Below are 21,400 nucleotides of genomic sequence, written 5' to 3'. Positions count from 1 at the left end.
AAAGCCAGTGACTCTCATGAGCTCCAACGCTGTGTTGCAATACAGAGGTAAAAGACCTGTTTAATGAAAGACCATACTCAATGCTGCCCTCATCCTGATGGCCATGTTTGTGTGTGGCTGCACCAAGCTATGCGTAGACCCTTGGCATGCATACACTATTTGTGTCACTTCATACCGAGATACTACCAATTCCCAGTGTTGTGAAGGATGGCACTGGCCTCATTGCCGCGGAATTCTCCAAGTAGTTGAGACATTCTGTATCATCTGTCCTTCATGGGGAAATTTGCAAATAAAAACACCTTCTATTACAAGTTCATCAGGAAGTGGTCAGCATGTAGCATCCTTGAGACTCTGTAGGAAAAGGAGAAGGTGGATCCTGTCGAGGTCCCTGAACAGACTCTCAAAGTCATTTCATGGAATGCCTCATCACAACTTTCCAACAAGCACCAGTACATTGCTTGGCTGGTGGAACAAGGAATGCGGGTATCTTCAATTATTGGGCCTTCCTGGTGCCTCAAATGTATGCAAATATAAATAATAAATGCCTTGGCTTTGATTGTTCTCCATATGTGAAGACGGTGGAGAATCGAACTGCTGTAATAACTGTTAACGCATTTAAGATTTTTATTAATAAAGCATATTACTGAAATTACAAAGAAATACAACATGCTGCCTACTCATGTAAAAACCAGACGTCCCTCGCCTGAATTGAAAAGGACTCCTGCAGCGTCTGCGAGTGGGACACTACCCCATGATATGAATGAAATAAAGATTGTGATTCTATTTATTTTCAAGCATGACTGTAGAGATTACAACAACTATCGAGGCATATTCCTGGTGAGCACTTTGCGCAAAAAATGTTGCCCTGGTCAGACTGCACTTATCAGACTGGAACAATTTGACAGGGTACGCACTGAGAGGATGTTTCCTAGATTCATGAAACAAGAACTACGGGCACAGTTTAAAATTAAGACATTGCCCATCTAAGCAGATGAAGATTTTTTTTCTCTCAGAGCAGGACACAAAATATACAAGTGCACAACACAATGATTATTTTTTTTTTCAGTACGCCTTCCACTGGACCAAGATCCAGGCCCTGGCCCAGTATCATTCACTCTCAGGTACATGATTGTCCATTTAGATGCAAAATCAAGCTGCCTGTATTGTTTTGTAATATTGCTAAGTTCAAGCCTCAGAAGAGAATCTTTTCCTTCATCCATATGGTCTTTCTCTTTCCAATTCCTAGACTTCTCTTATGCCTTTTGTGGGGTAGTTCCAATAAATTAACAGTTCAGTAGGGATTGAGTTGGTGAAAGTAAAAGTATACTAGTATGAATTGAGAATGTCTGCTTATTGACAGGCTATAAAAATAATTCTGCAGAGGAAAGCATCCAGTCACCAAGACACACTTTATTTATACAGGGCAAGTCCTTAACACCGATCCAGCTTCCACTCTCAGAGTAAACAGAGCCTCTGGCACTCCTGTTTATATCTTTCAGCTAGAGCTCCCTGATTGGACCAGTTTAACAGCCCCAGTCAGAGAAACCATATTCAATGAGGTCCACCTGACTGACCTTGTTGCAATCACTATATCCCTTCCTCTCTGAGCCCACAGTTTTTTGTAGCTCCTCCAGGGGCATTTTAGCATGTCAGCTTCCTCCAACTCTGCCTCTGATACGGGCACCATGTAATAAGTGGAGATAACAAGGTGTTGAGCTGGATGAACACAGCAGTCCAAGCAGCATCAAAGGAGCAGGAAGGCTGACGTTTCCAGCCTAGATCCTTCTTCAGAAAATTTTCTAAAGAAGCGTCTAGGCCTGAAACGTCAGTCTTCCTGCTCCTCTGATGCTGCTTGGCCTGCTGTATTCATCCAGCTCTACACCTTGTTATCTCAGATTCTCCAGCATCTGCAGTTCCTACTATCTCTGAAACCATGTAACACGCAGCAGATTGCACCCAGCACATTCCAAAATAAATTCATTCTCCTCTTCAAATGGCAAAAGCATCAAGACAGCAACATCCACCAGATCTATCTCAGATTCCAGGGTATCTTCAACGCTTGACAGGGAGGGAGAACCCATGGCTTCTGGAACAGTAAGAAAAGCAGTCGAGGACCCAAGCAAAATTTGCTCCCACACTGTTTGTGAGCTTTCATATGGTCCATGTACTTATTCAGGACTGTCACATCTACCTGAACTATGTATGTCGCTAGATCTGACCTTGGGTCAACCATACCTGTTATACATGCAGGGCCATTCCCATGGTTCCTACATCAAACTTTGTCCCCCAAAGTAAACTGTCAGTCATTTGCTTAGTGGAATCTTGTGCCCAACATTGGCATTCCTGATGCTGTTTCACCCTTAATCCCAGTTCTAGAAAGGTCAGATTTAACCTGATGCGGAGTCTTCCCTCCATTAGCAACTCTGCTGGAGTTATTCCTGTAGTTGCATGAAGCATGGTCCTATAATCAAATAGGAACTGGGACTGTTTGGTATTTGGTGAAGCCATAGGCTGTATCTTCAAGCCTGCCTTCAAAGATTAGATGACTCTTTCTGCCAGACTATACGATGATAGATGGTATGAAGCTGTCCTTAAACGAGAAACACCATTTGACTTGAGGAAATACTCAAATTTTTTTCTGGTAAATGATGGCCTATTATCTGTTACCAACATTTCCAGGAATCTATATGTTGCAAAAGATGCATGCAGTTTTTCTTTCATCATCCCCATATTTGATGATTAACTTTATGCAAATCCAGCCACTTTGAGTGTCCACTGTAACTAAGAACATTGAGCCCATGAAAGGACCCGTATAAGTCAACGTGTAACTGAATCCAGGGTTTACCCGCCCATTCCCATGAACGTGGGGGGGATCTGCTGATGGTAATTTTTGTGAAAAGGTTGGATCTTTCAGATTGTGCTGTGAGGTCCTCCTTATGGTATTCATTTGGTACATCTCATACAAACTTGCAAAACAGGAATAGGCCACTCAGCCCCTCAAACCTACTCCACCATTTAATAAAACTGATCTCACTGTGACCTCAACTTCCCAATCTCAACTACTCCTGGTAACTTTCGCTTTCCCCTGCTTAACAAGAGTCAATCCAGTTCTAGCTTTAAAATATGCAAATTCTCTACTTCCACTGCCTTTTGAGGAAAAGAATTCCAAGTGCTTTAGAGCATTACTACATCATTTGGCAAGGTTGAGGGAGGTTGCTGAAGGGCTTAAGCAAATGCCCAAAGTGGCTTCTGGATTTGAGACACATTGATCAAGTTAATCTCAGTTATTGTGGGTAATGCTGTATCCTCTGGAGACTGTAAGTCTAAGGCAGAAATGGAGATATGGTGTTTATCAGCACAGGCAACTAAAATGGTGGCGTCAATAAACAAACAACCGTGATAATTCTTACAGTTGAATTCAGTTGCATATCAATGGGAAACAGTATTGCCCTGTGGAGTATAACAGGGTAACTGCCCTGCACACTACATCAGGGTGAGTGCAGCTGTATGAGGAGTTTGGGTGTCTTCTCTTCATTAGGATTGGCCCAGCACTGGATCACGTTGACCTAATAAGAGAATAAAAGCAAAATAAAAGAAAAAACAGATGGTGAAACCTGAAATTAAAACAGAGAATGCTCAAGAAACTCAGCAGGTCTGCCAGCAACTGTGGATAGAGAAACAGGGTTAACTTTTTCAGTTCAATGTAAGACTTCTTCAGAACTGACTTACTTCAAAGATGTTGTTTATTCCATAGGGTGCAGTTGAGGAAGATCCCTACACAGAAGGTGTTTTGACATGGTTTACCTCTGCAACACAGAAGGGGGTTTTCAGGTCTTTGCTTGTTTGATCGTTTGAAGATGGAATGTTGAAGTAATGGGCTTTGTCAGGTTTGGTCAAATTTGCCATGGGTGAAAATAAATCTTCAGTCTTAACTAATGTTCAGAACTGTTCATCACTTTTTATTGATCTTCTTAATTCAGAATACAAATCTGAACTTTATTAATTAGTACGGTTCAATTGATGCATAAATAGGTAATTCATATCCATCTAAGGCTCTGTTCACATTACCATTGGTTTTCAGCTCATGCTGGATGGAGGGCTCATCAAGCAGCAGATTGAAAAGGAAGTCTGTGAATTGTGGTACTCGTTTAAAGATACACAGCACTTCTGACACAAAGCAACAGACCTCGCGTCAGAAGGAGAGGGCCCACTAACAGCCACATGCCTGTCCATGCTGCTAAGTTCCCTCACTCCAGCAAGCCTGCACTCCACAGTCCATGTCCTTCTATCACTCACCTGAGGCTCGGGTGGTAATGGGCCCCGAATGGATGCATTGCTGGCTGCTGTCTTTGCTCCTCCCCCAGTGACTCTGTTAATCAATGTACAGCTTTAAGCCTCTGATTATCCAGCATTTCTCTAGGGGTTTGGGGAGGGGCATGGGCGAGGGAGTTCTCCTGGGTCGGGGTTGACTCCTGCCCTCAGGAACTTGATGGAAAATTGCTTCAGCTGGCCTAGGTGAAAGGAGGTGACAGAAGCTTATGCCTATTCTTCAGCCAACACGGCAACACCCCCATCACCTTCCATGAAATACTAACCGGAATTCTGCGATGTCAAACAAAGAGAGGTTTTACATACATTTGCTCCTATGCTGTCTTCAACATTAAATCTTTCATATGATATACATTAAGCATACCAATTTCTCCTTTTATAGCAGTGACAATTATGGACGTTATTGTGAGCTGTATTTCCTCTGCTGTTCGTTAAAAGTATATTAATGTGAACTTAAAAATAAAACAAGTGCAATGCGTGATGTCAGAATATCCCTTGCTTCACATTGTTGGTTTAATGATAGTTATTTCCTGGAAGTGTGAAAACACCTAAGTAATGAATGTGATTCTATATTCTTAAATAATTGGCTTTGGACCAAATAGGAAGAAAATAGCATATACGTATTTAACTATTAACAAGCCAATTGCAATCATAAAATTTTAAATATAAGGAGAGGCCTTCTGGTTCACTATGCTTTATGATAGTTCGACAAAAAATGCCTACACTGCAAAACCAATGTTATAACTGTTCAAAGGGTTAAACATTGGCTGTACATGCCAAGATTTTTGTTTGATATGTGTAACAGTGTGATTGTCTGGCTGATTTCTGTCCCACCCAATGTTGTCAGTGTTCCAAACAATTTGTGTGTTTATAAGCTCAATTGGTTTTTCCACCACCAAACAACAATATCAAATTTGAAGGATAGAGTGCACTATGACATTGTTACATACAAAATCAAGAGGCCTAACGGCCTTTCTTTGTGCTGAAAATTTCTACAGTTTTATCAAATCCATCACTACCGCTTTAATTTCCCTGTACCTTGTTTTGAACTACATTAATGCTATTATATTTGCAGGTTTAATATGTAATGCAAAATAAACATGATTGTTGTTAAACAGAGGCCTGAATAAATTAGGTGCTAATGTTTATTATAGACAAGATAACACAGAAAGCTACTGCTTGCTCCAACCTGAATGTTGTTTAATTGAATACTATTTACTAATGCATGTTTTGTTGTTGCATGATCTCACTAGCAACTAGCAATTTATAATTGCTTTTAAATTTTCCAAGAGGTTTGCTTTCTAACAAATGTTAAGACATGAAATTCACGACTGACAAATTTCAATGCATTTGCTGTGAACATGTTATTTCTGTTTTAAATTTCGGTGTTGATATTTAATTTTTGCACCAAATACATATTGCCAGATAAGCTTCTGAGGAAGTAAACAAACTGCTTATCAACTTGAAGCCTTTAGGGCTTAACCAATCAATTAAAAACGCAGAAAGGTATGACAAATCCAAGATCTATAAATGACCTGAGCATCATCACCTAGGATTTATGAAAGGATATGTCTGAATAGAATTCCTTTTTAAAGTAATTCTCGATTTGCCGGTTTAGTGGTCTTTTCCCATTTAGGTGTACTTCACATATTCTTAGAATTTCATAGAATCTAATTTCTATCAAGTTGTGATTACCTCTGTTGCAAGATTTTCATTCAGAAAGTAAGGAGGCATGGGATTCAGGGAAATTTGATTGTCTGGAATCAAAACTGGCTGTCCAATAGAAGACAGAGGGCAGTAGTAGATGGCAAGTATTCAGCCAGGAGTTTGCTGACCAGTGGTGTTCCATAGGGATCTGTTCTGGGGCCTCTGCTCTTTGTGATCTTTATAAATGATTTGGTAGAGCAAGTGGAAGGGTGGGTTAGTAAGTTTGCCGATGACACAAAGGTTGGTGGAGTTATGGACAGCATTGAGGTCTGTTGTAGGTTGCATTGGGACATTGACAGGATGCAGAGCTGGGCAAAGAAGTGGCAGATGGAATTCAATCCAGTAAAGCGTGAAGAAATTCATTTTGGAAGTTTGAATTTGAAAGCAAAATACAGGGTTAATAGCAGATCCTTGGCAGTGTGGAGGAACAGTGGGATGTTGAGGTCCACATCCATAGATCCCTCAAAGTGGCTACCCAAGTTGATTGGGTTGTAAAGAAGACATATGGCATGTTGGCTTTCATTAGCAGGGGAACTGAGTTTAAGAGCTGCAAGGTTATGCTGTAGCTCTATTAAACCCTGGTTAGACCACACTTGGAATATCGTGTTCAGTTCTGGTCACCCCATTGTGGGAAGGATGAGGAAGCCTTAGAGAGGGCGCAGAGGAGATTTACCAGGATGCTGCCTGGACTGGAGGGCAGGTCTTATGAGGAAAGGTAGAGGGAGCTAGGGCTTTTTTCATTGGAACAGAAGAAGGTTAAGTGGTGACTTGATCGAGGTGTACAAAATGATGAGAGGCATAGATACAGTGGATAGCCAGAGACTTTTTCCCAGGGCAGAAATGACTATTACAAGGGGGGCATAATTTTAAGGTGATTGGAGGAAGGTATGGGAAGATGTCAGAGATAGGTTCTTTACACAGAGAGTAGTGGGCATGTGGAATGTGCTGCCAGCAGGGGTAGTGGAGTCAGATATTTTAGAGACTTTTAGGCGACTCTCAGACAGGCACAACTGAATTTTTTTTTATTTGAATATGCACATTTCTTCTGAAAATGATCTTAAACAATGTAAAAGCTTTAAATGCTTTTACTTAATGCTGCTTTGAAATGTGATTTGATATGGACTATATAAAAAGTCATAAATTTTGGATTTACTGGAATTGTTTGCTTTGGGTACATTTGAAATGTACTTGAAGGTTTTTAGGCATATTTCAAGATTGTGCTCAAAACTAAATGAACATAAATTATCAAAGCATTGCGTATAAATTATTGCAAGTATTTAATGCAATGTCTAAACAAGTGAATGTACTGGTTAGAATCCAATTTTGGCTAAAACAAAAAACATGAAAGCAGTCCACAAATACTTCAGATAGTATCTAAGAAATGACTAGTAAATTCTTAGCTAAGTTGCTATAATCTTTAAAGCAACTTTGATCTTCAAGGACAAAAGAAGCGAAAGGTCACCAAGTCAAGAATATACTATTGAGAGTGATGATTAGTCAGTCAACAAGAAGTTACCATTGTGTTCAAAACAAATAGTTCTGGTTAAATAACTTACATCCTGCATTTGGGCAACTGCGTCCATCGTGGCAGAAAATAACTTTGACTTCAAAAATTCTTAATTGTCTTGGCTGAGCATTTTTATTATAATTTACATTTTTAGCATGGGCATTTTGACGTTTAATTCCGAGTATTACAAAAAAAATTGCTGACATTAGTGATAATATTATTATTAAAATGCAAACGTAATGATCCTGAGATAAAGCACTTAAAATAAATTTCACATTCTACCTAGTTTATGAAGGCAGTGATTAGCCAAACAATTTCAGGGCAGAAAGATCCTTGTTCAATTCCCAGTTTGCACAGAGACAGCAAATCTCATCTCTTCTAACAGTAAAAGGTATTGTAATTGACCTCAATAGCTCTGTGCTCCGTAGTGAACAACTAAAATGTCAGAATTCCTGATAGCTATCCAGCGACCTCTGCTGGAGGAGGCGATATGTATCCAGTGGGTGAAAACAGAAAAAGATTATTCAAATACATTGTGATGTTAAATGACCTACGAGGACACATTGTCTGTATTGGGATAATCGGAACTTTTGTCTTCCTAGCCATAAAGGTACATAAGTATAAAGACTCATTGGTACAACTAAAATATAGCTCTATGCTTCAAGTGATTGGCATATATTACAAGTTGCTGACAATCACAGACCTTCTTGCTAGGTTTTATCAACTGATGAAGTCTATTGAGAGCACAGATTAGAACATTCATGAGGATAATGCCAATAATACTCCAATCCATGCTTCTGGCAAACCAGATACCCTGCTATGCATGAGTACATAGACAAATCAATCCTCAAATTGCATAATAGTACCGAGTCACGTGGATTACACAGCTAAAATGTGATATACTGGTCCAGTCTCCCAACAAAAATTCTGTACCTCAAGAGAGAAACCGATGCTCAGTAGCAGCAGTAAGAATCACCTACAAGGTGCATTGCAGAAATTCACCAAAGATCCTCAGGCAGCACCTTCCAAACCCACAACATGTCCATCTCAGAGGAAAAGTACAGCAGATACATGGGAACACCTCCTCCTTCAAGTTCCCCTCCGAGCCACTCATCATCCTGACTCAGAAGCATACCACCATTCCTTCACTGTTGCTGGGTCAAAATCCTGGAATTCTCTCCCTATCGGCATTATGGGCCAACCCACAGCATGTGGACTGCAGTGTTTCATGAAATGGAGTGCCAGTGTTGGACTGAGGTGGACAAATTCAAAAATCACACAGCACCAGGCTACCGTCCAACGGATTTAAGTGAAGACATAAACTTTTGGAGCTCAGCCTATAACCTGGTGTTGTGTGATTTTTGACCATGTTTCAAGAAGGCAGCTCACCACCACCTTCTCAAGATCGACTTGGGATGGGCAAGAAATGCTGGCCAGCCAGCAACGCCCACGTCCCACAAATGAATTTTTAAAACTTGAACAACAGAGTAACTTTTCAATAATAAAATGTAAATTGTTAGGTGTGTTGTGTCTGGGTATCCACATTTATTATTCTGTCTTTCTCCTTTAACCTCATTTTACTGCAAAATTTCACATCCCTGCTGATTTTTTTTCCCCTAGAATCATTGGTTGTTAGCAACTAAACATCCAGCCCTCACTCCACAAAAGGCTGCCAGTTAATCTGAGTGGCCAGTAGCCCCAGAAGGACCATTGGCAGCAGTATCCACCACTAGGACTAAAACAATTTTCAGAGCAGAAATGCTGGAATATCAGGATACAGGGAAGTCTGGGGTCTCACCATAGAGGAGAATAGGGAAGTGCCAATGGTGAGGCATGATGTGCAAAATGCAAAGGAACACCTCATGCATCCAGACTTTAGGTAGATAATGAATCATGAAAAATGGCCAATAACTGACAACCCCATCCTCTGCCATTGAGGTCCGAATTGAACCATCTACCCAGCAGCCCACTCTCCAGGAAACTCTCCTACTGGCCTCAAAATTGAAGTTGGGATTGGCTCTCAAATGGTCATTATTTAGCCGATTATGCTCCTCATTTAAGGCATGGATGCTTGAGCTTTGCCTGCCTCTTCCAGGAGCTCAGAAGGCAATGAGAGACCTAGGGAATGTAGGAGAATGGTAGGTCTGAAATACCGTCGATGCTGACAGAGTGGGAACATAAAGAACTCAATTTACTTCCGTTTCTTCCTCAGTCTTTGAGATCTTACCACTCATTTTAGATCCTTGTATTGAAACTTATTCTGTTCCTATAACTGACTTCCATGGTCTATTCTGAGTCACTTTAGGTCCAAATAACATTTGTGCCCCATAAATTCCAGACAATGACTATATCCAATAAGAGACAATCTAACCACCACTCCTTAACTTTCAATGGCGTTGCCAACACTGAATCCCCCATTGTCAACATCCTGGGGGTTATCATTGACCAGAGGCTCAACAGGATTCACCATGAGAGCAGGTCAGAGGCTATGAATGCTATAATGAATAACTCACCTCCTGACTCCCCAGAGTTCGTCCACCATCAGCTAGGCACAAGTCAGGAGTGTGATGGAATACTCTCCACTTGCCTGGATTGGTGAAGTTCCAATAATCCTCAAGTATCTTGATGTCATCCAGAATAAAGCAGCTCTCTTGATTGGCACTACATTCACAGGCATCCACTCCCTCCATAATTGATGCTCAGTAGTAGCAGTGTGTACTATCTACAGGATGCAATGCATAAATTCACCAAAGATCCTCAGGCAGCACTTTCCAAACCCACAATCAAGAAAAACAAGAGCAGCAGATACCTGAAAAGAGCATCAACTACAAGTTCCCCTCCAAGCCACTCACCATCCTGACTTGGAAATGTATCGCCGTACCTTCACCGTCAATCTTGGAATTCCCATCCTATCGGTCAACCCATAGCAGATGGACTGCAGCAGTTTGAGAGGGCAGCTAACCACCGCCATCTCAAAGGAAACTGGGGATGGGCAAGAAATGCTGGCCAGCCAGCGATGCCCACATCCCATGAGTGAATAAACAAAGTAACAAATTAATGGCTTTGTGGTAGCACAGGCACAATGTCAATTTCAGATTTTATTTTTCTGTATTAAAATGGAAATAGCGCCACTCAGCAATTTGTTTCAGCTGAGGTCCCAGCACCCCTAAGTGCTTAATATTCCCCCTACCCTGGCAAACTCTGAAGATACAATTACATAAAACATAATACATGCCACAAGGAACAGTTACTTGTTCCATTGAGCCTATTCAGATATAAAATTAGTAACATTGTGAACTTTAAGCCAGCCATTGAATCTCCTGTGGGGGAGTATCTATTACAATATTCTGTGATTTTTTTTCCACGATCCCAACCAAGAGTCATCCAGATTTACTCAGAACTAACTTGTGAAATCCACAAATGACTCATCTGCATTCTCAGCAATGCACAATGTGTTTCAATGTGAGGACTTGCTCTCCTGTGCCATGACACAAACATGTAAGTTTTTACAAGTCCATTTGGTGGAACTCCACCTCTGGCAGAATTCAAGAAAGCTTCATAAGTTTTAAATGGAGATTTATCTCATCAGTAAAGAGCATGATCAGTATGCACGAGACTTCAGAAAGGTGAGACAAAGGCCAAATGATGATATTCTTGGAAATATGGTTCAAAGTGGAAATTCAGCACAAAGGGTGACAAACAGGCTTTAATTCACATCTACTGTAAAAAGTAGGTAGTTCACAGTGAGAGGTAAGTGGGTAGAGGATAAAAGGTGTGGATTAAAAGGCTAATCTGCAGTGGCACCAGTGGAACAGTAACGTCACAAACCATAACAGGGTGTTAGAAGTGCAGGTTTCGGAAGCTGACTGGTGAGTAAGGGTGGTGAATATTTTTAGTCTTTAAAGTAAAAGTGAAGTTTTCAGCTTGTGCTTACATTTCCGGTCTTCTTTTTCTTCTCTTTTCTTAAAAATAGCTGTTTTAAAAAAAAGGTTGGTGCTGGTGATTTAAAAAAAAATAAACAAAATATTACAGTAAAATGTAAAGAGCATGGAATCTAGAGTCATTAATTTATCAGTGAAGTCAAGTATGATAGTGATGGCAGGATTGCTACTCCAACATATGGAAGCTGCTAGACATCAAGGTGATCCAGAGTTAACACATCTGCAGTGAGTTTTTGCAGCTTAAGGAACTATGGTCCTGAGTTGAGGAGCTGGAATCCAAGCTGCTGACATTGTGCCATATCAGGCAATAGGAACATTACCTGGACACTTTGCTCCAATGGTGGTCAAATCCCTCAGTCTAAGTAATTCAAAGTTGGCCAGTGATCAGTGGTAGGAGGGCATGACTGTAAGTGAGGCAGCTATGGGGACCCATGTGATACAATTGAGGAACTCAGTCCATGCAACTGTCCAACAGTTCTTGTAAGTTTTAGATGACGAGACTGGAAAGTGCACGGAGGACGAGCAAACTGACCACTGTATCTTGATACAATGAAGCATTCAACTGACAGGATGAATAGGAATGTAGATGTTTTAGGTGACAGTATAATTCAGGGGATAGGTACTGTTCTCTGTAGCCGTGAGTGTGAGTCCTGAAGGCCGTGTTGCCTGCCTGGTGCCAGGGTCAAGGACATCTTCCCCATGCTGGAAAAAATCCGAGTGGGAGAGGAGTGAGCCAGTTACTGTCATCCCCATTGGTATAAATGACATTGATAGGACCAGAATTAAGGTTCTGCTGAAAATGTTTGAACGATTGGGAACTAAATTGAAAAGCAGAACTTTCAAAGTAATAGTCCCTGGATTATGGCCTAAACCACGGGGTAATTGGCATAGGGAAAATAAAATCAAGGGGTTAACTCTGTGTCTCAAAGATTTGTGTGAGTGGAATGGGTTTCAGTTTGTGGGACCCTGATTCCAGTGCTGGGGTAGAAGGGAACTGTTTTGATGGAATGGGCTTCACTTGAATTGTGCTGGGACCAATGTCTTGGCAAATGCAATAACGAAGACTTCAGAGCGTGATATAAACTATTTAGAGGTTTAATGGTGTGTTGGGGCACGGGAGGTGGTAGACTGGCGGAGGGGAAATGTAGACTTATAAAGCAAAAGGACATGACAGCAGTGCAGGGCAAGTATTTGGATAATGATACCAGAGGGTGGCTGGAAGGGACGGAGTGTACAAACATAGGAAAGCAGCAATAAATAGGGTCAAAATGAGAAAAATGGCAGAAAAGCAAAATTAATGGCTGTTTACTTGAATGTATACAGTACTTGAAATAAAATAAATGCATTTACAACACAAATATAAGTAAATAGATCTGACTGTACAGAGACATTGTTACATGGAGATCAAAGCTGGGAACTGAATGTTCAGGAGTATGCAACTTTTCAAAAGGACAGGTACGAAGGAAAGGTTGGTGGGTAGCTTTGTTGGTATGGGATGGAGTAAGTATGACAGCAAGCAATGATCTTGGATCAGAATATAATGATTCCCTATGAGGGGAGGTAAGAAATAGAAAAAGAAATAAGACATTGGTAGGAATAGTCTATAGGCCCCTAACAATAGCTTTTCAGTAGGACTGAGAATAAATCAAGTGATAGTGTGCAAAATAAACTTCCTGAGGAAGTAATGGATGCGGCAGAGCTACAACATCTAATATATGGGTCAGGAACAGGCAGGTGGAAAAGATTTAGTTTGGGATTATGTTTCGTGTAGACTATTTGGACCGAAGGGTCTGATTCCATGCTGTATGGCTGTATGGCTCTATGGTGAGTAAGCACATTAATTGTGGGTGACATAATCTTCGTGTATATTGGAATAATCAGATTGGCAGAGGTAGTCATAAGGAAGAATTCATAAAGTGTGATTGGAAGCGTTTCCTAGACTAATATATTATGAATCCAGCCGTGAATCAGGCTATTATGGATCTGGTGATATACATTGAGGCAGATTTAATAAATGATAGCAAAGTAAAAGATCTCCCAGGAAATAATAAAGCTGAATTTAGCATTCAGTTTGAGAGTGAGGAAATTGTACTTAGTTTAAACAAGGTTAATTAAAATGTAATAAGGACAGCGCTAGCTGATGTGGAGTAGGAAAGGAGTTTATCAGTAAAGTCATTTGAGGAGTAATGGCAAACATTGAAAAAATAGTTAACGCCTCACCGTAAGGATATTTCCTAGTGCGAAAAAAGATTTTTGTAATGGGATAAATCAACTATGGTTAACCAGGTAAGTTAAGGCTAGCATCAAATCAAAAGAAAAAAATGGTTGACAAAGATTGGTGCTAAGTCAGACTATTCAAGCACTTTTAAAAACCAACAAAAGGCAACTGAAAAATCAGTAAAGGGGCAGAAGATTATTTTAACAGTAAAGTTGCAAGTACTATTGAGATGAAATGGCAAGAGTATCTTTAAATATACAAAAAAGGCAGACCAAAGCTAACATAGGTCCCCAAGAGAACGAGGCTGGGAAAATATAATGGGAAATCAGGAAATGGCAGTGAAATTGAAAAAATCCTTTGCATCACTCTTCACAGTAGAAGACTGTAAAAGCATTCCAAAATTTCTAAATAATCAAGGGACAATAGCAGGAGAGGAAATGCATAAAATAGCTACCACTAGAGAAGAAGTGCTAGGGAAACTAATGGAGTTCAAGGTCCCCTGGATCTGCTGGGATTCTAGGATATTTAGGAAGTCGCTGCAGAAATATTGAATGCACCGATTGTAATCCTCCAAGCAACCTTAGATTCTAGAAAAATCCCAAAAGATTTGAAAACTTCCAAAGTAATAAATTTATAGGAAAAGGGAGGAAGGCAAAGAAACAGGCAACTACAGACAAGTTAGGTTATCATCTGTTATCAGGAAAATGTTAGAGTCTATTATAACGGATGCAGTTGTGGTGCATTCAGAAATAGGTAATATGATCATGCAGAGTCAATATAGCTTCACAAAGGAGAAATCATGCCTGATAAATATACTCTTTAAGAATGTAACAGGAAGACTGGATAAAGGGGAATCATTCAATGTAATACACTTGGATTTTTCAGAAGGCATTTGATAAGGTACCACACATTAGGTTATTTAAAAAGAAGGAGCACATGGTGTTGAAGGTAGCATGGTTATCTAGTAAAAGACAGACTGTTATAATAAGGGGGCATTTCCAGGGATGCCACAGGGATCAGTGATGGGGTTACAATATTTATAATATATACGATTGTCTTGAATGACGAAAGTGAATCTTCTCTAGCCAAATATGTGGATGACACAAAAATAGATGGGAAGACAAATGGTGAGCATGACACGAAGAGTCTAAAGAGGGATAAAGACAGGTTAAGCAAGTGGGTAAACTGGCAGATGGAATATAATGTCAGAAAATGGGAGATTGGGCACTTTGGGAGAGGAGCTGATTATTATTTAAACAGAGGAAGAGAGTAGAAAGGTACATCACAGAAGGATTTTGGAGTCCTCATGCATAAATCTCAAAAAGCTAGCAAAGTGTGGAGCTGGATGAACACAGCAGGCCAAGTAGCATCTTAGGAGCACAAAAGCTGACGTTTCGGTCCTAGAAGGGTCTAGACCCGAAACATCAGCTTTTGTGCTCCTAAGATGCTGCTTGGCCTGCTGTGTTCATCCAGCTCCACATTTTGTTATCTCGGACTTTCCAGCATCTACAGTTCCCATTATCTCCAAAAGCTAGCATACGGGTTCAGCAGTTAATAAGGAAGGCAAATGGGATGTTGGCCTTTATTTCAAAAGGAATGGAGTACAAAAATAGGGAAGTCTTGCTTAAACTGTACAAAGCACTGGTCAAACAACAGTGGGGTTACTGTCAACAGTCTTGGGCACTTTATATAAAGAAAAATATATTGACAATGGAGGCAATTCACGGAAGGTTCATTAGGTTTGTCCTGGGTATGGAAAGATTGTTTTATGTTGGGGTATTAAGCAGGTTAGGCTTGTATACTTTGGTGTTTAGAAGAATTAGAGCTCATCTTATTGAAACATATGAGCCTCTTAGGGGGCTGAACATGATAGATGTGGACAGGTTGTTTCCCCTTGTGCAACAGCCTAGGACCAGACTGCATAATCTCAGAATAACAGATCATCCACTTAAACCAGAGATGAGGAGGAATTTCTTCTCCCAGAGCACAGTGACTTTGTAGGATTCTTTACAGCAAAGACATGTACAGGCTACATTATCAGGTATAATCGAATATGTGACAGATTTTTAAGGAGTAAGGGAATAAAGTGTTATGGGAAAAAGGCAGGAGAGCGGAGCTGAAGATTATCAAATTAGCTGTGATGTCATTGTATGACAGAGTGGTCTGCGATAATGAGTTAGATTTTGTGGTGATTGGTGAGGCACTGGTGCTCACTGCTGGAGAGCTACCCAAGTAGATTAAGCGATCTCTCCTTAAGAGATTTCTCCTTCCCAAGTAGATGGGATCTGGTGGCATGCAGCAGTAGCGATAATAGTAATAACAGTAAACAGACATACAATCAATCCAGCAAACCAGAAAGTTAGATAACAAAGTGTGTAGCTGGGTGAACACAGCAGGCCAAGCAGCATTTGTGCTCCTAAGATGCTGCTTGGCCTGCTGTGTTCATCCAGCTCCACACTTTGTTATCTTGGATTCTCCAGCATCTGCTGATCTCAAACCAGAAAGTTAAATGGATTTAATATGTGTCACTTGGAACATGACTGCCAGAGCTTGCAAAAAAATCAGAAGCTAAAATATTTATTGTAATGGAGAAAATTAACATTCCATAATTATAAAATGCTTTTGCAGTGCCAGTACCTTTATCAGTAAAGATGAATTTAACACAACATTAAAATACAGTTACATCTCATTCAGAAAAGTTTTGTTTTGGCAGGCCTCTGCAGTGAGAGTGACAAATGAAGTGTGGAGTTCTTGTCAATACATCAGTTTCATACTGATATCACAGCCTCACGAGCACACACCCTCTGGAAAAGCCTGGAATGACTGACATCAACTTCTAGATTTCTGTCTTTCCACTTGTGTCTGGACTCCAGAAGGTGCTGTCAGTTTCCATGGTGTGACAATATCAACAGAGTTGGATCACCATTGCTATCACAAAATCTAGGCCCAGAAACTAACACATAAAAACATTTAGCAGTACTGCTTGCATAGAATCGATTCTTTTGAATATGCAAATAAATTTTACAAACCGCAACCTCTCCTGAATTTCAACAGTGGGTTGCTGATCGACTATTTCACAGTCACAATCTTACCAAATGACAAGCTCCCTCTAATGTTTGCACATGCAATTGCGCTTAGGCCAAATTTCTCTTTTTCTAATAATTGCACTTAAAGTTTTACTGGGGTGGAGTGTATAGGGAGGATTAGTGGAGAAAGTGCTTGATCATTCATTTAAAATACAAGCTGCACAAATTCCTATCCAGCAATGCTTTACACATAAATATAAACATTTTTTAATATAAGTTGCATAAGGCAATGGTACTAAACGAGTTAATGTTGAAGCTGAAGCTGCATTAAGTCTCTCCTAACCTGATAATGTCATACAGTCTTTGGGTGGAGAAGAAGGAATCTAGCATAAGGACCTGTTCGAGACAAGTATGTCATCTCAGGTTCCTCAGAATCTTTGTAATTATGCCAAATGGGTCAATGTAACTTGTGCTTATAAGCTCTCATGCAATAATTTACATCTTGATGTTAAGACAGGTGCATTTTCTCATTAAGGCTCAACAGAACGTAGAACAGTATATCACACAGGGCAGGCCCTTCACCCACCATGTCTGTGCCAGTCACGATAGCATTCTTAATTAACCCAATCTGCCTGCACATAGTCTGTATCCTTCCATTTCCTACCTGTTTACGTATCTGTCCAAGTGCGTCTTAAACATTGCTATCATAGTTGCTTCTCCCAACCCTCCTGGCAGTACATTCCAGATACCTGCCACATTCTGTGTAAAAAACTTTCTTCGCACATCACCTTTGAACTTTCCCTCTCCTACCTTAAACTTATGTCCCCTAGCATTTCCATCCTGGCAAGAAGACTCCAACTATCCACCATATCCATATATCTCATCATTTCATATCCTTCAAGCAGGTCGCCTCCTCAGCCTCAGTCGCTAGCAAAAACAATTCAAGTTTGTCCAACCTTACCTTGCAGCTAATACACTACAATCCAGGCAAAATCCTTGTAATGATAACAGAAATTGCTGGAACAACTCAGCAGGTCAGGCAATATCTATGGAGAGAAAGCACAGTTGACATTTCGAGTCTAGTGACCCTTCTTAAGAACTGGTCCTACACACCACTTGCATCCCCTGAACGATCAACAGATAGACTCCTCAGAGACGGACTCCCAGCACTGTAACCACTCAGGCCTCTGACCAACTTTGATGAACAGCCGCTAGGCATGACTAACCAGACCCCTGACCTGCTGTCATTGCAGCTCCCCAGTTGACAATATATGTTTTCCTGACTTTTTGTAATTGCCCTAAAGGGCTAACTGTTGCTCACTCTGTGGACGGCAGTTGAAAATACCCTCTAACAGTGACCAATCCAAGTAGATAGTTGATCTTGGCCAAGCCCTTGACTGTGTGCATTTTGTACCGGTATCCGAAGGTATTGGAAACCCCCAAATTGCAGCGATTCCACCAACCCTAACAGGCCTGACTAGCACCCATTCATCTTACGACATGGCCACTAGATAGATAGATTCCCTAGAGTGTGGAAATAGGCCCTGTTCCACCCAACAAGTCCACACCGCCCCGTAGAGCATCCCACCCAGAGCCACACACCCCTGAACACTACGGGCAATTTAGCATGGCCAATCCATCTAGCCTGCACATCTTTGGACTGTGGGAGGAAACTGAAGCGCCCAGAGGAAACCCACGCAGACACGGGGAGAATGTGCAAACTCCACACAGACAGTTACCCGAGGCTGGAATCGAACCCAGGTCCCTGGTGCTGTGAGGCTGCAGTGCTCACTGCTGAGTTACCGTGCCGCCCTGATTACATAGTTGCAATGTGTTTGTTGTGCAGGCAGCTGGCCCATGCTGTCATCTCGATGTACCATACAACATGGTGCTTCTCCTCCCCAGACAAATCACTGGTGAGTATGACAAACACTTTGTGTGTCTGCAGAAAAGAGCAGGCTAACACGGCAGTACTGTTTGCCTTAGGCTCTGGAACGTCACAGCAAGGCATGACATGGACGCCGTGAACATGCAGATGGGTGCTCAATGAGTGGACGCTAAGAGAATAAGAGAGCAGCCCTGGGATGTAGCCTGGATGTAGATTAAAGAAGTGTCATGAGGATTACAAGGGGTTAGCGAATGTTGATACCAATGTCCTTGGATGAGGAGGGTGTGCAGCTGGTACCTATGGACTGTGCCCTCAGATGCTGCTTGATGTTAAGCAACATGGAGGCTCATCACAGCCAGAGAAAAACTGAAGTCACACTGACTTCTGTGTTGAGAGTTTTCAGCGACTAGTTTGTTCAGCATGTTTGGTAACATTGAAAGCTGAATGTCAATAAAGTGAGTTATAGCATTAATAAGGTATTAAACAGGCTACAAAGCCCTTAATTGGCAACTTGCCAGTGCCTAATGAGAAACTCACCATATCATTCAGCAAATGCATAAAAGATGCAGCAAGTTACTCCTAAAGTTAACATAAACCTCAGTAGATTTATTGCATGATTCTGCCACAAATCTTGCCATAACCCATGTTGTTCAGGCCCATACAACATTCTACTCCTGGTTACTCACAGATAGCAAGTTAGTATTATAGTTAAAATGTTTTTTTGAATAAATCCCATCTTCAACTGTAATAATTACACTTTGCCAAGTTTCCAGTTTTAATTATTGAATTACAAAGAATATTTTAAAAATTAATTAAGAAGAATTGCATTTTAAAACAGTGTCTGATTACACTAGTTAATGGCAGATTTGTATTCAGTAATATGCAAATGAATTTGAGCAGAAGCTAAGGGGAAAAACGTCTTTTAAAATGGATGTAATTTGAGGCATAATTTGCATTGGGATCATTGACTGTGACCGAAGTGGAAACTCTCGCCCAATGTTGGTTTCTGCTCTTTTCTAAAATACAGATGTTGATAGCCAAATAGTAGTTGTCTCAAAATGCTGAATGTGAATTGGTCAGTTGCTGAGACAGTGTAATAAACAACATATTATTTACATCTACAGTAAAATGGCAACAAAGTTAAACCCACTAAAATTTTAACCTATCATCACAGCAGCTTTAAAACAAAAAAAAACTGCACTTTGCCTTAAAATTAACAATTTGCATCTTAAACATCTCAGCAGATACAAATAACTCCAGTATAGTGTTGCAGATTGATCACTTATTCTACAGAAAAACTAAACAGAACTATTTAATATTTTTTTCAACTTCAACACAGGGTACAATGCAGGGTGCATGATTGTATATTTACAGTATTTCAGTCTAACTTGACATCATCATATCAAATTGACAATGTCAGAAGAAATCCAGCAGTAAGTCAATCCCTTTCTTGTAAATTGTTACTTGTTCCACAATTAAGGGACAAGTGTGGCGACATGCTCTGACTACCCAAACACATTTTTAGCAAAGGGGTGAAAAGCAGGGAGTAACTGCATGGGTGGAGCTTGTATCCTAACAGTCCCGCATGCAGTGGGGAAGTCAATAACAAGTTAGAAATCTGAGCTAATAAAGTGTGAAGCTGGATGAACACAGCAGGCTAAGCAGCATCTCAGGAGCACAAAATCTGAGCTTTCAGTCTCAACTAAAATCCTGGAATTCCCTCGCTAATGGCATTGTGAGTCTACCTCCAGTACATGAACTGCAATGTTTCAAGAAGGCAGCTCGCCACCACTTTTTCAAGGGCAACCAGGGTGATCAGGGTCAATAAACGCTGGTCACCCATGTCCCATAAGTGAATAAAGAAAAGGAATATTTCTATTTAAAGACATCCTAGCCACAGCCAGAATAGTTGAACTGTTCATGAATTCTTAAGGTTTCAGAAAGAGGACCTGGAAAAGCTGCTCTTCCCCACCACTTTCCTCTCAATCACCAGGACTCAGGTTCCTTCCTTCCTTCCTCAAGGTGCTCCAGTGGCAGAGTGTGAGAGCCTGAAATGAAGTGATCTTTCAGAAGGGTGGGAGGAAAAGGTTGACCTATCAAACCAAGCTTGCAAGTAGAAGAGGTTAAGTTGGGAGCAACAGGTGTGTAGCCCCTCGGCCTACATTCAAATACATTCCACCCTCTGCCTTTCCCAGCATTCTCCTACATAGCCCTCCTCAGGTCAACATACAGTATCTCTTTACTCAATACTCACCCTTCAGGTACCTCCTCACATTGCTGTCTGAACAGACAACATCACACTCATCTTTGTCAACTCAAATGTATGGATCACTGCGTCCTTCAATGAATGTTGACCGCCTTTATTAAAACCATTTCTAATGCTAATAATTCATTGTCTTATTCCCCAACAGAACTACATTTGAAACAGATAACTGTTAAGGGTGAGGGCCTCTAATGTCAGCCAATGTGATTGTCAACACCCACCAGATCTACAGAGAAGGAGGTATTGATCCAGGAGACTGTGAAGGTCAAACATGCTGTGCTGTCAGAGCATAAGATTCCTAAGTGATTCTCAGACAAGTTCAGAGAGCTAATCCACTGTCTGTTGAATCCGTGTTGGAGCTTTTACTTCCTGTATTGGTAGTGTTAAAAATAGACTCTCAAATCTCAACTTACTTCATCTGATCTTAATACCTGTGCTTTTTCAATGAACTAAAATGGTTCAAATAAAAAGGAAAAACAGTGATTTAAGATAGCTGCTGTGGCAACCTAACCTAGTTGAAC

At 40.8% G+C, this 21,400-nt stretch overlaps 1 long non-coding RNA gene across 4 annotated transcripts in view; it reads right to left on the bottom strand.

Moving 5' to 3' along the window:
- Nucleotides 1-1,861: 1,861 nt before the first annotated feature.
- Nucleotides 1,862-21,400, bottom strand: part of LOC125457476 (uncharacterized) — a 146,528-nt gene continuing 126,989 nt past the window's right edge. For 3 of the 4 annotated variants that reach the window (XR_009446661.1, XR_009446662.1, XR_009446660.1), the window contains 2 exons: nt 10,057-10,265; nt 1,862-3,566 (listed from right to left, as the gene is read on the bottom strand). This is a non-coding gene — a long non-coding RNA (uncharacterized LOC125457476). The remainder of the gene's footprint in view (nt 3,567-10,056; nt 10,266-21,400) is intronic. The other variant, XR_007248637.1, reaches the window with a different exon arrangement.

The sequence above is a fragment of the Stegostoma tigrinum genome, chromosome 14 (genome assembly GCF_030684315.1).
Source record: "Stegostoma tigrinum isolate sSteTig4 chromosome 14, sSteTig4.hap1, whole genome shotgun sequence".
Lineage (NCBI taxonomy): Eukaryota > Metazoa > Chordata > Chondrichthyes > Orectolobiformes > Stegostomatidae > Stegostoma > Stegostoma tigrinum.
Note: the sequence above shows the minus strand (reverse complement) of the source record. Positions and strands in the feature narration are given on the sequence as shown.